The following is a 16666-nucleotide window of genomic DNA, read 5'->3' on the forward strand; positions in this document are numbered from 1 at the left end:
TAATAATGATAATTAATTGAATATACTGTACAAAGCATCAGGATTAAACTAAAATGAAGCTATGAGAAAGCCATGTTAAAGTAATGTGTTTTCAGCAGTTTTCAGCACCACCGTATTAGCCTGGCAAATTCCTATTGGCAAGCTATTCCAGATTTTAGGTTTAGCTCTTGGAATTCTAAGCAGACACTCATTTGAAGATCAAAGGTTATGATTTGGAATGTAAGGTGTAAGACATTCCGAAATATAAGATGGAGCGAGATTATTTAAGGCTTTGTAAACCATAAGCAGTATTTTAAAGTCAATTCTAAATGACACAGGTAACTAATGTAGCGACATCAAAACTGGAGAAATGTGCCTGGATTTTCTTTTCCTAGTTAAGATTGTAGCAATCTGCACAAGTTGCAATCCATTGATGTCTTTTTAGGGTAGTCCTGTAAGAAGTGCATTACAGCAATCTAGTCGACTAAAAACAAAACCATGAACTAAGTTTTCAGCATCTTGCAAAGTTATAAGGGATCTAATTTTTGCTATTTTTCTTAAGTAAAAAAATGCTGCCCTAGTAATCTGATTAATATGTGATTTAAAATTCAGGTCAGAGTCAATAATTACCCCTAAATTCTTGACTTTTAATCCTAACGGATCAAGTTTATTTCTAATAACCTCATTATATCCATTTTTGCCAATAACTAAAATTTCTGTTTTCTCCTTATTTAGTTTGAGAAATCCTAGTAGTCATTATCAATCTACAGATATCTCAATCAGGACGCACATTATAAGGCATCCTGGCTGGGTAATGTCCATAAGTGCACCATCCTTCCATTATGGCATACCGGATGGGTAAGGGATTTTCTTCCGTCCTGGGGGATCTAAACCAGCCATTTTAACATGAACCCAGCATATGCAGGCTTGGAAAAAAAAGAACATGCAAATAATAAATGAGACTTTATGACCAACACCCTCCGAACCCCACCTCATCAATTCCCTCCCCTGATACACCCACCCTCCACTCCTGATTTGCCATATATTGCCTTGGATTCTTGTAAGTTTAATCATATTCCTCTGATGATGATACCTGGTAGGAATCAAAAGCATAGGAGTAAAGGAACTTTTAATGTATGTGATTCATTTTCTCCTTTTGTGGTTTTCCAGCTACAAATACGTAAACCATATCACATATCTTCACTTCCAATATAAAATGTATACAATCCTACACTGAAGTTTTGTTCTCTGCGCTATTTTTAATGTAAAGGCACTAAAACTCAAGATTATTTTTTAATGAGACATAATGTTAATAAATCATAAGAAGAAAAAGAAATAAGCTGTTTGGGTAAATATTCAGTCACTATATTATGGCAGCTATAAGATAACACATGTTTAAAACAATTCCCTCAGACAGTTTCCTAACAATTATCCACTACCAGGGAATTCTTTAATCAACTGCTACAGTTTCTGGATAAAAAAATAAACAGTTGGGGGATTATTAGTCTATTTTTTAATCCGATGAACAGCTGTGAATAATTTAGAAAAAGGTACAAAACAATATGACAATGGTTGAGGCTGCCACTGGATACTGTTTGTTGAATTAATAGGAAATGAATACTACATCAGTCCTCCCAGCCATTGCCTAAAAAAAAACATTCCTTATTCCTCCACATCAACATCTGTCCTGTGTTGGTTGGGTGACACAAAGTCATTTATTACCATCAAAATGCTGGGAGTTTTGCTGAAAAGCATACGAGAGACCATGTTGTAATGGTGGGGAAGGTTTTGTGGTCAGATACAGCTCTTACATCAGTATTCAAATAGATATGATTTGCACAATGGTAACATTGGCAACACTTCAGAAAACACCAGGAAGTAAAGTATGGTGATGGTAGCAGTATGCTGTTCGGCTGCATTTCATTAACAGGGACTAGGCAGGAAAGAAGGAAATATGGATAATGTAAATACAAGCACAAAAAAATAAAGCACAAACTAAAGTAAATCTTTTGGCAGGGCAGTAAACCCAAATCCAAAGTAACCTTAAAATAGCAGAACAAAAAAATTTATATCCAAAAATGGCACTCTCACAGTCTAGATCTTAATCCAATTGAAAATCTGGGCACTATTTAACAATTTCAGCAGACAATTATTATCCAACAAACCTGAGCAGTAAGAAGGAAAATCACTTTAAAACTAATTTTGAAATAACAATATGGTTTGAGAACTTTTGCAAATATATGTGTGCATACAGTATATTTATTATTACAGTTACAATTCATGTAGGTTAAGTTACTTTCTCAAGAGTCTTACAGACAGTCAAAAATACAGCAAACTAATAACACTAAGGTTTAAACTTCAGCAGTCTAGCAACTATGACACATTACTTGCTTAATTATAAATATGATTTTTAAAAGAAGACCACAAAAGGGCAATTTTATAATTTAACATTATGGTAATTGTTCTTAACAAAACTGATAGCTCCAACTTCGATAATAGGAAATGAGTCTCCCTTGGTTTTTATACATGTTACTCTATTATATGTCAGGTTTTCCATTGATCAACACAAAAAAACAACCTTTAGTGTGAAAGTAAAGACAAAAGTATAGAAATCTTTAAAATTAGGTTTACATAAAACAGAATATTTTCAAATTGCATATTTGATGCAGCATTTCTGGAGAAAAGCCCTGCTGCAATTTGCAAGAGTCTTAGAACTTAAGCAAAGACTGATATTTCCACATTGTGACAGCTAAACAGACATTCATAGCCATAGTGGAGTATTATAAATGTTATTGAATGGGCAACTGAGAAGTACATGTCAAGGTATGAAAACTGTTTATTCATCAGTATTCCTTCTCCATTTTAAGAGGATGTGATTAGTTTTGGAAGGAACAGGCAAATATTTTTGTGGCTAGATGTGCACTGCTTCTAGGGCCAAATCTTAAGTCATAAAAATACTTTTTTTTTCTTTTATTATCCCAGAAGGAAATACAGCATGAGACATTGTTATACAGACACAAAATAACCCAAGAGATAACAGATGAAAACCATTGTTATTATCAATACACACTCTCAAAAAAGTTCTACTATAACAAATTATTTGACACTGTACAATAATCATAATAATAATTCTACAGTATCCCTTAAAAGTACTGGAATTTAAAATGCATATAGTTTATTTTTATATATTTATTTATAAAGCACTTTAAAAACATCATCAAGGCTGACCAAAGTGCTGTACAATAAAAACCCAACATATCAGACATTCAATAACCAAAGGGTTAAAGAAACAGAAACATATAAACACATAAGAGCTGAAGAGATTCATAACAAAATGTATACAGATGGCCAACATATCATACTGGGTTACAAGCCAGGGAGTAAAAGTATGTTTTTAAATACGATTTAAAGACAGCTAGTGAAGGGGCCTGCCTAATGTGCAACAGCAAATTGTTCCAGAGTTCTGGGGCTGCAACTGAAAAAGCCTGATCACCTCAGAGTTTGCATCTTGCCTTAGGAACACATAAAAGCATCTGGTCTGCTGACTTGAGAGAGCGAGACAGTACCTAAGGGTGCAGCAGTTCCGACAAATAAAATGGGGCACAACCATTAAAGGATTTAAAAACAAATACAAGGATCTTAAAATGGATTCGAAAATGAACTGGAAGATAGTGAAGGGAAGCCAAAATCAGGATAACATGCTCATGCTTTCTTGTGCCAGTTAAAAATCAAGTAGCTGCATTTTGCACCAGCTGTAGGCGAGCAATGGAGGCCTGGCTAATTCCAAAAAGAAGCACATTGCAGTAATCTAGATAAGATGTTATAAAAGCATGTATCACTCTTTCAAGGTTGCGTTTAAACAAAACAGGCTTGATTTTTGACAGCTGCCTCAACTGGAAAAAACAAGATTTTACTACTGCGTTCACATGGCTATCAAGTTTTAAAGTGGAATCCATTTTCACACCTAAATTTGTGATCGTGGATTTTTCAAATTGAGTCGTGGGTCTAAATAGCATGACTTCTGTCTTGTTCTCATTAAAATTTAGAAAATTTAATGCCATCCAATTCCTTATGTCAATAAGGCAATCAAGCAGGGGCTAGATAGAACATTTACATTGGTGCTTCAGAGGGAAATAAACCTGACAGTCGTCTGCATAAAAATGAAAGGAAATACCGTGTTTCCGGAAAATAGCGCCTATTGGCAGCAGATACGAGGAGAACAGAAAAGGTCCCAGGATGGAGCTCTGTGGTACCCCCCAGGGGAGGGCAACAGAGGTGGAAGTAAAGTCATCAATGCTGACACAAAAATTTCTGTCTGAGAGATAGGACCTAAACCATTGGAGAGCTGAACCTGTGATGCCCACAGACTGCTTTATTCTTGGATTAAAAAACTTTTTAAGTCTTTTGCTCTTGAATACTGCTTGGAAATTCTTTTAAAGTTCACGTTACCAAATATTAACTGGAGTTAAGCATATGTTGAGTCCATTATTTTCAATTTGAGTTTTAATTACTAGAATTATTTTCAATATGATGATTTATTTGGCGGCACGGTGGCGCAGTGGTAGCACTGCTGCCTTGCAGTTAGGAGACCTGTGTTCATTTCCTGGGTCCTCCCTGCGTGGAGTTTGCATGTTCTCCCTGTGTCTGCGTGGGTTTCATCTGGGCGCTCCAGTTTCCTCCCACAGTCCAAAGACATGCAGGTTAGGTGGACTGGCGATTCTAAATTGTCCCTAGTGTGTGCTTGGTGTGTTTGTGTGTGTGTCCTGCGGTGGGTTGGCACCCTGCCCAGGACTGGTTCCTGCCTTGTGCCTTGTGTTTCCTGGGATTGGCTCTAGCAGACCCCCGTGACCCTGTGTTCGGATTCAGCAGGTTGGAAGATGGATGGATGATTTATTATGTTGATGAAAGTTGACATAAATTGTAAAATAATTAAATATGAAAGTTCAAGAGATCTTAATAATTTTCACTTTTACAGGTAGTTGTTGACTTATGACCTTTCAACCGATGCATCAGCTACTATGTCTGACAGTCTTCAACACGCCAGCTCTGTTTGCCATGACTCATTCATCTCAATCTCAGTTTATTACCTGCAGTGGTGTAGACTACGTTCAATAGTCTAGACATCTGTTTTACAAATACAGGAAAGAAAAATGAAGGTGATAAAGCAGTATGAGGGAGGAAAGAAAACAAATGCGATCACATGCGACTTTAAGTTATTCCGTTGCAACCAGTGTTTACTGCACGCACTGTACTGCTGTGGACTAGCTATGAATCCTGTTAAACTCCGGAGTTTCTGTGTTGATGTGCCACTTCGTACGAAATGCCATGAAGTAGTAATGAAACCACACCAAACTCCTTTATCTGTTAATGTTTATTATTAATAGGCTGAAATGTTAAAATAGAAAACATATGGGGCTGAAACTCTGCCGATACAATCACTCCTCTCTTGGTTAAATCAATGAACACTAGGAGAGGCTCACACTGATGACATAACATAACACAGACAAAGAAAGGATTCGTGAAGTAGTGATAGGCAATACTGTTGATTTTCTTTTGGATCCAATACCGAGTGATGCTGAGGCCAGTATTTCTGATACTGATACCAATACCGATGCAGCCAGAGTGTAATTTTGCAAAAATGGTTAATCTTCTATTAAAACTTACAATATGTGTGGACATCAAAAAGTCAAATATTAAAGATGTTGCATTAGTAGATAATTGTAAATAGTGCCAAAGATCAAACTTCTTTGGTTGTTTATTAGCTGAAGTTATTAAACATGTTCAGTTCTTGCAAACTATGTGTGGAACAACAACAACCATTAGGGTTACGTTTTATCTCAAAAAACATGTAAAACGTTTTGCATTTCTTTGCTAAAAAATGACATTTTTATTTTTTGCTGTGAAACGTGCAAAACACTAAAAGTATGCAGTCAGAAGTGTAAAAAGTATAATGATGATGTAAATACCAAGCGAGTCGCACTTTTATATTCATCAGAATCACTTCGATTTCACTGTCCGTTTCAATTGCACTGCCTGAAGACAGATCCACCTCACCATCACTGCTGATGAGAGGCTCCTCAACATCACAACTCGTATCATTGTCAATTGTATGCAACATATGGACACCTGAAAAACTTATTTTACAAGATGCCATTATCACTAGCCACACCTACAGGTGAGAGGAGAAGACGTGCATAATAATGTTACCTGTGTAAAGCTAATAATACCCATCCCAGACATTTTAAACACATGTAAACTTATTAAAACACACTTTGTAAACACATATAATATGTGGATGTCGGGCTAAGGATATGAGTAACATCTTTCTATTATAAAACATTTTAACTTCACGCAAGACAAGGCAGTGAGACAGGATAAGAGTTGCTGTAGAGGCTTTTAAATGATTGACACGCAGAGTGACAAGCTGAAAAACAAGCAGCACAGAGCCAGCACAAAGTCCACTTCTCCTTAGCGTGTATTCAGCTTCCCCCTTCCCAAGACGAAGTGGCAGGAGCATAGCGCGAGCACTTCTCCTTAGCGTGCGTTCAGCCGTCACCCAAACACCCCCCCATCATTTGTCTACTTCTGCTTAGCGTTCGTTCAGCTCCAACCCCCCCATCACAAAGCTTGCGACAGAGACGCGAAGTTGAAAAAGGACAGCTGCTGTACAGGCTTTTAAGTGATTGACGCAAAATGCGACAAGCACAACACACAGCTGGCCAGCAGCTAGACACCAGCTGAACCGATCGCATCTCTTTAATGTGCGTTCAGACCCCCCCTTCACAATGCGAGCAGCGTTATAAGTGCCGCGAGAAAGATATTTAACCACGCCTGGGGCACAAAATAAAGGACAAATATTGTTTTTACAAAAGTTTTAAAGTAAGAATGAAAATAATGCATATGTAACAATTCCCATGAAAATAACAATCTCTTTAAATTGTTTATCCGGTAAACCAAACGATGGGGTGGGCAAGCAGGGGGCTGAGCCCCCAATTAATAATAATAGTATTAATAAATCTGCGATGTAGCGGGGGCGAGATAGAACGGGGGTTTACTGTAATTGGTTTTTTTTTGTTTTTTTTTTACAAAATGGACATAATAAATATAGAAAGTTTGAAAATGTGTACTAAGTATGTGCATTCATCAATGTAATATACTCCACTAAAAACATTGATTTTTTTCCTATTCGATACTTGCAACAACCCTACATCAGTTTATGGTACTACCATTATCTGGATACTGCCTGCCTTTCTGGAAATCTTCTTTAACAGTAGACTACAGCCCTTTGCCAACCCTGCCAGACTTTTTAGTCTGAGTGTCTGTTCTCTCTTCTGATTGTCTCTGTTGTAACTCCTCGTGTTCAGCAACTTGACTGACTTCCATTTGTTTTACCAGGTTTGTGGTGCTGCTGCAGTAACATATGGTTTTACACAATCTGACACATTTAATTTAATAATCATGCCCTCACCATCAAATGCTTTTTAAAAATAATTTCTTAAAAACGTGCATATTATTGAAAATGTTTAATATCAACACTTTTAATGTGAACATCGATGTTTAAATTAAAAGGTCAGGATCTGAAGCATTACTTTAGTATCGAGCCACCCATCCCTATTATGAAGCTGTTAAAGGTTCTGCAACCATGCGAGCAACAGTAATAATGAAACTAAATAAAAAAAGCAATTTACAAAAAAAGTCATAGAAAATCGACACAATGTGCTAATAATGATGATAGAAAGGATATAAAACAAACAATATGACTAGATAGATAGATAGATAGATAGATAGATAGATAGATAGATAGATAGATAGATAGATAGATAGATAGATAGATAGATAGATAGATAGATAGATAGATAGATAGATAGATAGATACTTTATTAATCCCATGGGGAAATTCACATACTCCAGCAGCCACATACTGATAAAAAACAATATTAAATTAAAGAGTGATAAAAATGCAGGTAAAACAGACAATAACATTGTATAATGTTAACGTTTACCCCCCATGGAATTGAAGAGTCGCAAAGTGTGGGGGAGGAACGATCTCCTCAGTCTGTCAGTGGAGCAGGACAGTGACAGCAGTCTGTCACTGAAGCTGCTCCTCTGTCTGGAGATGACACTGTTTAGTAGATACAGTGGATTCTCCATGATTGACAGGAGCCTACTCAGCGCCAGTCGCTCTGCCACAGATGTCAAACTGTCCAGCTCTGTGCCTACAATAGAGCCTGCCTTCCTCACCAGTTTGTCCAGGCGTGAGGTGTCCCTCTTCTTTATGCTGCCTCCCCAGCACACCACTGCGTAGAAGAGGGTGCTCGCCACAACCGTCTGATAGAATATCTGCAGCATCTTATTGCAGATGTTGAAGAATGCCAGCCTTCTAAGGAAGTATAGTCGGCTCTGTCCTCTCTTGCACAGAGCATCAGTATTGGCAGTCCAATCCAATTTATCATCCAGCTGCACTCCCAGGTATTTATAGGTCTGCACCCACAGCACACAGTCACCTCTGATGATCATGGGGTCCAGGAGGGGCCTGGGTCTCCTAAAATCCACCACCAGCTCCTTGGTTTTGCTGGTGTTCAGGTGTAGGTGGTTTGAGTCGCATCATTTAAAAAAGTCCTTGATTAGGTTCCTATACTCCTCCTGCCCATTCCTGATGCAGCCCACGATTGCAGTGTCGTCAGCGAACGTTTGCACGTGGCAGGACTCCGAGTTGTATGGGAAGTCCGATGTATATAGGCTGAATAGGACCGGAGAAAGTACTCCTGTGTTGCTGACCACAATGTCAGACCTACAGTTCCCGAGACGCACATACTGAGGTCTGTCTGTAAGATAGTCCACGATCCATGCCACCAGGTATGAATCTACACCCGTCTCTGTCAGCTTGTCCCTAAGGATCACAGGTTGGATGATGGTGAAGGCGCTAGAGAAGTCCAGAAACATAATTTTTACAGCACCACTGCCTCTGTCCAAGTGGGAGTGGGATCGGTGTAACATGTAGATGATGGCATTCAGAGAACTGCAAAGAGTCGAGGGCGTGGCGGACCTGTGGCCTCAGGTGGTGAAGCAGCAGCCGCTCCATGGTCTTCATAACATGTGACGTCAGAGTGACACGCTGGAAGTCATTCAGCTCACTAGGACATGATACCTTTGGGACTGGGGTGATGCAAGATGTTTTCCAAAGCCTCGGGACTCTCCCCTGTTCCAGGCTCAGGTTGAAGATGCGCTGTAGAGGACTCCCCAGCTCCAGCACACAGGCCTTCGGCAGTTGTGGCGATACCCCATCTGGACTCACTGCTTTGCTGGCACGAAGTCTCCTCAGCTCTCTGCTTACCTGGGCTGCTGTAATTGTGGTACAGCAAAAGGATGGGTGGAGGGTGCAGTACTCCGAGGTGAGAGTGGGTTAGGGTGGTCGAACCTATTAAAGAAGTTGTTCATCTGGTTTGCTCTCTCCACGTCTCTCTCGATGGTTATTATACAGTATTTTACATGTGGTCAAGTTTGAATACAAATACTGGTCCATCTTACATCCAGATTGATTTATGAACAGTCCGTCAGAACCAAACGTGGTTGTAAGTTGATGACTACCTGTACTGTTATTGTACATGTTTCATTTGAAATTACGGTAACTGCCATAACAGGCATTACACTACAGTTGTTATAATCATGTAGACTGATGCAAACATGGTGCCATGTAACTGATACAAATAGGAGTAACTTGTTTTTGTTTGCCACTGTTAATTTTTTCTAGCTGGATATACTACCAGTGACAGTTAACTAAACAGTACAGATCAAGTAAAATTTAGCCCATTACTTTATACACTTGTATTTTTCTTTTTCATTAGATTTGGTTTAAGATGAGTTTTCCTTTAGGATGGCATACAGCACGGTGAAAAATGTTTATTTGTTGAAGTAATGCTAGTACATTTTGTGTCTACTGGTTTTTTGCTACCTAATATAGTTTTCATGCAAGACTATAAATCCAAATATATGAGAAGCTCAGCTTTACATATTTACGTATTTAGCTGAATGTTTGCATATTTTGTGTTAGACCTAAGAAAAAATACATTATTGAAGGTTTAATTATTTTACTGTATAGAAATGTAAGAACTTTTCTTTACAACTTCTTTCTGAAAATATTAAATAGTTTCAGTTTCTGTGATGACTGTGGACATAACATCTTCAGAAGTTGTAGTCTCATTTATTTTTTTTTTTAATATTTTTATTTTATTAATTTTCATTGTAATCATTCCATACAAACAGATCAATTTATAACCCAACAAATTTGAAGACAAATCAAACCCCACCCCTGAGAAGGAGAGCTTAGCTAAAGGAAAATTGCTTTAAGCTTTTTAATAAGGCAACATTAGACAAAAGAAGGGGATAAGTAAATATCTATATAAATAAGAGATGGAGAAGGGAGTTAAATGCAATAATAGTTAATTCTCTTATTCTAAAATAATATTGATTAAATCCTGCCAAGTTTTGAAAAAATTTTGTACAGATCCTCTAACTGAAAATTTGATTTTTTCCAATTTCAAATAATATAAAACATCAGTTTCCCACTGACTTATAAGAGGAGAATTAGGATTCTTCCAATTTAACAAAATAAGTCTGCGTGCCAAGAGTGTAGTGAATGCAATCACCGTTTGTTTGTCCTCCAATTCAAGTCCATCTGGAAGGACACCAAACACAGCTGTTAGTGGGTTAGGAGGGATTGTGATACTAAGGCTGTCTGAGAGGCACTTAAAAATTTTTGTCCAAAATGATGTTAGTTTGGTGCAGGCCCAGAACATGTGACCCAGTGAGGCAGGAGCTTGGTTGCAGCGCTCGCAGGTTGGATCCTGGCCTGGAAACATTTTGGACAGTTTTAAGCGAGACAGATGAGCTCGATATATAATTTTTAGTTGAATAATTCTATGCTTTGCGCATATAGAACTCGAGTGAATTCTCTGCTTTGCTACCTTCCACTCCTTTTCTGATATATTGATTAAGAGATCTTCTTCCCAATGTCCTCTTGGATCTTTGAAAGGTAGGGACTCTAATAAGATTTTATATATTGTGGAAATAGTGTTTGTTTCCTCGGAATTGAGCAGTATTTTTTCCAGCATTGTGGAGGGTGCAAGGTGGGGGAAATCGGGCAATTTCTGTTTAACAAAATTTCTAATTTGAAGATAGTAAAAGAAATGTGTAGCTGGGAGGTTAAATTTTGAACGTAATTGTTCAAAAGATGTAAATATGTTGTCTATATAAAGATCTCTGAGCATTTTAATCCCAAAACTTTTCCAGGTATTAAAAACTGGATATACTTGCGAAGGTTGAAAGAGGTGGTTCCCTTGCAGAGGTGCCACTGATAAAAGATTTTCCATCTTAAAATGCTTCCTAATTTGGTTCCATATTCTGAGTGAGTAAAGCACAATTGGGTTATTAGTATATTTGCGATAACTTTCATTTATTGGAGAGCAGAGCAGGGAATATAAAGAAGTACTACAGGATTTTACTTCTATTGCAGACCAAGCCTGTGTATGTGCATTTATTTGTGTCCAGGTTTTTATGGCTTGTATGTTTGCTGCCCAGTAATAAAACTGAAAATTAGGTAAAGCCATGCCACCTTCTGCCTGAGGTCTTTGTAGGGTCGCTCTTCGGATACGTGGGTGTTTTGAGTTCCAAATGAATGAGGTTATTATTGAATCTAACTGTTTAAAAAATGATTTATTGATATATATTGAAATGTTTTGAAATAAAAAGAGAAGTTTAGGAAGGATATTCATCTTAACGATGTTAATTCTTCCGGCTAGAGTGAGATGAAGGGTTGACCATCTATGCAAGTCTTGCTTAATTTTTTCCATACAGACGCCAAAATTTTGTTGATAAAGAGCTTTATGTTTACTTGTGATATTTACCCCTAGGTATTTAAACTGATCTGCTATGGTAAAAGGTAGGGTGTCTAATTTATTATTATATGCTTGTGAGTTCACTGGAAAGAGTATACTTTTATTCAGATTAATTCTAAGACCAGATATCTTTTGAAATTCTGTTAGTGCTGTTAAAACAGCAGGGACAGTGTTTTCTGGGTCCGATATATATAAGACCATATCATCTGCATATAAAGAAATTTTCTGTTCCAGTCCTTCTCTGACAATCCCCTTTATCTGATGAGAATTTCGGCAGTGAACCGCCAGTGGTTCAATAGCGATTGCAAACAACAGTGGCGACAAGGGACATCCTTGTCTGGTACCACGTTCTAGTTTAAAGTAGTCTGAGCAAATTTTATTAATACAAACTGAAGCTTCTGGACTGGTATACAGTAGTTTAATCCAAGCACAAATATTCGGGCCAAACCCAAATTTCTCCAATGCAGTGAAAAGGTAATTCCATTTAATCATGTCAAATGCCTTTTCTGCGTCTAATGATAGTAATATCTCTGGGGTGTTTGATTTTGCTGGTGAATATATAACATTAAACAAGCGTCGGAGATTTGAAGATAGATGTCGGCCTTTAATAAATCCAGTTTGATCTTGTGATATTACCGAGGGCAGCACTTTCTCCATCCTTCTAGCTAGGATTTTTGAGAGTATCTTAACATCATTATTCAGGAGTGAAATTGGTCTATATGATGCACATTGTAACAAGTCCTTATTTTGTTTAGGAAAGACGGTGATTAATGCTTGTCGAAATGTTTGAGGTAGTATTTGGTGGTCTTTAGCTTCTGTAAATGTTACCAATAAGAGTGGAGCTAGCTGAGTGGAGAATTTCTTATAAAACTCTACGGGGTAACCATCAGGGCCTGATGATTTCCCGCTTTGTAGTGACTTTATAGCGTCTAGTAATTCTGTTAGCGTTAGAGGTTTATCTAGTTCCTCAGCACTTAAAGCATCTATTTGTGGTATTTGTGAATTATCCAGAAATGCATTAGATTGCGTGTTGTCTTCTTTGGGCTCAGTGGAATATAAAGACTTATAGTAATCTCTAAATGTGTGCATTATTTTATTATGGTCGATGATTTCTTCTCCATTCTTGTTGGTGATTACTGGTATTGCATTGTGAACTTCTTGTTTATGAATTTGTTGAGCTAAAAGCTTATTAGCTTTTTCTCCGTGTTCATAGTAATGCTGTCTAGACTTATAAATAAGTTGTTCAGTTTCTTTAGTTGTTAAGATGTTAAGTTCTGTATGCAGGGCCTGCCTTTTCCTGTGAAGAGCTTCACTTGGACGCCTGGCTTGTTCTTCATCTATTCTAGTAATTTCATTTCTTAGCTCTGACACTTTCTTGGTTTCTAATTTATTTCTATGGGAAAGATATGAAATAATCTGGCCTCTTAGGAAGGCCTTTAGAGTTTCCCAGAGTGTTCCTGCAGAAACCTCTGTAGACATGTTTGTCTCTAGGAAGAAGCTGATTTGTTTGGATATAAATTCTGTGCAGTTCTCGTCTGCCAATAAAAGAGGGTTAAGACGCCATCTGCGAGGTGAGTACGAGGGGCTTATTGATTTTAGCTCCAAGACTAGAGGGGCATGGTCAGAGATAACAATTGTGTCATATTTGCATGATTTAATTGTAGGCAGGAAATTATTATCTATAAAAAAATAATCAATTCTTGAGTAGCTATAATGCACTGGTGAGTAGAACGAATATGTTCTTGAGTTTGGGTTAAGAAACCTCCAGGGGTCTGATAAGTTGTGATCATTTAAAAACTGTGTAATTATCTTTGCAGTATTAGATGTCGTCCCCCCTGTCACGGGAGTCCTATCTAAGAGTGGATTTAAAACACAATTAAAGTCCCCAGCCATTATAATTTTATGAGTGTTCACATTGGGAATGGATGCAAATAGATTTTGCATGAATTCCTTATCATCAACATTGGGTGCATAAACATTTATCAAAATCATTTTACTGTTATATAAGTTGCCCATGACCATCACATATCTCCCTTCAGGGTCCGACACTACCTCTGATGCTACAAATGGAACTGTTCTATGTATGAGAATTCCCACCCCTCTAGTTTTCTTTATAAAGCTAGAATGGAACATTTGGCCAGTCCAGTCTTTTTGTAATCTGAACTGATCCTTGGTTAGTAAGTGGGTCTCCTGTAAAAATACTATTTTAGCGTTTAAGCCTGTTAGGTGAGAGCATACTTTCTTTCTCTTTAATTCGTGATTCAGGCCTTTAACATTCCAGCTCACAAAGTTAACTGTCCCATCATGGAGACATTGATTCTGAGTTTTTAATGTCATTTTATAGTTTTAATTGGTAATATGGCAGTTTTAATCTTAGTTTCAAGATTCCCCAGGAGTTCTTGCATGTTAGCCTGTTGCTGCATTGATATTTATAATTATAAGGATTATAAGAATAGATTAAATATAACCTGCTCTCCTTCTCTCCCCCCTTTATCCCCCCACCCCCCCATTTTGCCTCCCCACATGAGGCTAGACCTCACTTCGCGATGTTCCAGTCCTCTGACATACGAAGAGACAGAGCACGTCCAAAACAAACCCCACCCTGCAGCGGCGTTACAGAATTAAAACAGAGATATCTTTTACAGTTAAATCCTTAATACTATCTGCCGAAAATGTTCTCATTAACAATATTTAAGCTTGAAATAATCTTCAGCGCTTTTAAGTTAAGATATTAAGATTAAAAAAAAAACAAAAAAAAAACAACCCTGGGAGTGATTTTAAAAACTAGTCTAGGATAAACCTGGTAATTCCTACTGTAATAGTGTAATGGTAATAGTACAGTATAAATAGTAGAAAAAGCAATAAACCAAGGGTATGAAGTTAAACAGTCTACTTTAAGGTATAGTAAAGTAAAAAAAATAAATAAATAAATAAAAAAATAAAAAAAAAAATTAAATAAATAAAACGAATCCTACTTTAATCACTTCCACATTTTCACACTCACGTCTATAACTCTATAACTCTGATTAAAACATAAGCATATAACATATAAAGTCCAGCTAAAAACAAAAAAAAAAAGAAAAAAAAGAAAATAAGATGTATAATTATAATACCAGTCTCTTTAAACATGGATCCAGCGATCAGATCATAGGTCTTTCCCGTGCCTTGATAGAATACGGCTCTTTAATTTTAATTAACTTTCAAAAAAGTGTCGGAAACAGCTTCTTTAATTCTTTTTCAGCTTCTTCTTTGCTGAAGAAGATATAATGTCCATCTTGAACTTCCACTTTCAGTTTGGCAGGATACAAGAGGCTGTATTTGATATCGGCTTCCCGTAGCATCCTTTTAATGTCGTTGTAGGATCTGCGTTTTGCAGCTGTTGATGGTGAGAAGTCAGGAAAAATACGAATAAGATTATTTTCGAATATAATCTCTTGCTTGTGTCTGAGAAGTGCCATCACATCAAGCTTACATCTTAGTCGTTCGAAGCGGACAATAAAAGACCTAGATTTAAAGGCGCTTGGTATCTTTGTGCGATAAGCCGTGGCTATCTCATTGTCGAGTTTAAAGTCATCTCCAATTATTTTAGACAGTAATTCTACTGCAAATTTCACTGGGCTTGAGCTTTCTCGTTTCTCAGGTATACCCTCAATTCTTATATTATTTCTTCTGCACCCATCCTCCAGGGCTGCAAGTCTGTCTCCAAGTTTTTTGTATTCCGAGTTCGCAGCTGTGGCTTTTTCATCGGCGTTAGATGCCATTTGTTCCGCTGTTTCCACTCGAGCCGTGAGTCCCTGCTTAACGTCTTCCAGCTGATCTGAAACGTCATTAATATGATCATCAAGCCTTTTCAGTTTGGAGTTAGTTTCTTCAATGTGTTCCACTAATTTCTCCAACATGCCTTTAAAGTTCACGTCGAAACGTTCAAATAGACGCGTTTCCTTATCTTTGTTATCCTTCTTGAGCTCAGTGGCCACCTTCTTAAGATCATTTGTGTTATCTTTCTTAAGCTCCTTCATGGCCGTAACTATGGCAGTGGACTGTGTAGCGATCATCTCTTTCTGTGTAGCGATCATCTCTTTCAGTTCGGACAGTTCGCTTCTGCTTTCGTGCTCCGCAAGTGAAAATGCAGCTCCTGTTACAGGCTCGCGATGAGTAGATGAGAGCACGTCCTGCAGAGCCCTTTCTAGTCTCGAATGATCCTCAGAAATCGGCGATCCCTCGCGACCTGTATCACTTGCGCCTTCGCTCCCATTTTCACTCTCGACTGGAGACGATACAATGGAGCGGGGTCCCAGGAATTCTGCGCACTCGTCTGCCTGTTCTAGGTCAGTCTCCGTGATGCCATACCTTACACTTGCACTCAGGCCGGAAGTCTGTCCGGACTTCGATGCAGCTTTAAGTTTCTTTTCCGGTTCTTTCTGACTTTTCTTCTTGTTACTCATGCTTGTATATTGTAGTGGAAGTTCCTTGGTCGGGTTAAATACAGGATACCTCTAAATAATATGAAATACGTGGGAAAACAAAGCCGCTGCTAGCGGAGCTCTGCTTCAGACGTCCATCTCCTATAAACGGACGAAACCAATATGGTCCATGGTCTTCATAACATGTGACGTCAGAGTGACACGCTGGAAGTCATTCAGCTCACTAGGACATGATACCTTTGGGACTGGGGTGATGCAAGATGTTTTCCAAAGCCTCGGGACTCTCCCCTGTTCCAGGCTCAGGTTGAAGATGCGCTGTAGAGGACTCCCCAGCTCCAGCACACAGGCCTTCGGCAGTTGTGGCGATAC

General features: G+C 38.0%; 1 protein-coding gene across 1 annotated transcript in view; it reads left to right on the forward strand.

Moving 5' to 3' along the window:
• Nucleotides 1-16666, forward strand: part of LOC114661339 (protein KASH5-like) — an 81578-nt gene that overhangs the window by 46787 nt on the left and 18125 nt on the right. The window lies entirely within an intron of this gene.

Source organism: Erpetoichthys calabaricus, chromosome 11 (genome assembly GCF_900747795.2).
Source record: "Erpetoichthys calabaricus chromosome 11, fErpCal1.3, whole genome shotgun sequence".
In the NCBI taxonomy this organism is placed as follows: Eukaryota; Metazoa; Chordata; class Cladistia; order Polypteriformes; family Polypteridae; genus Erpetoichthys; species Erpetoichthys calabaricus.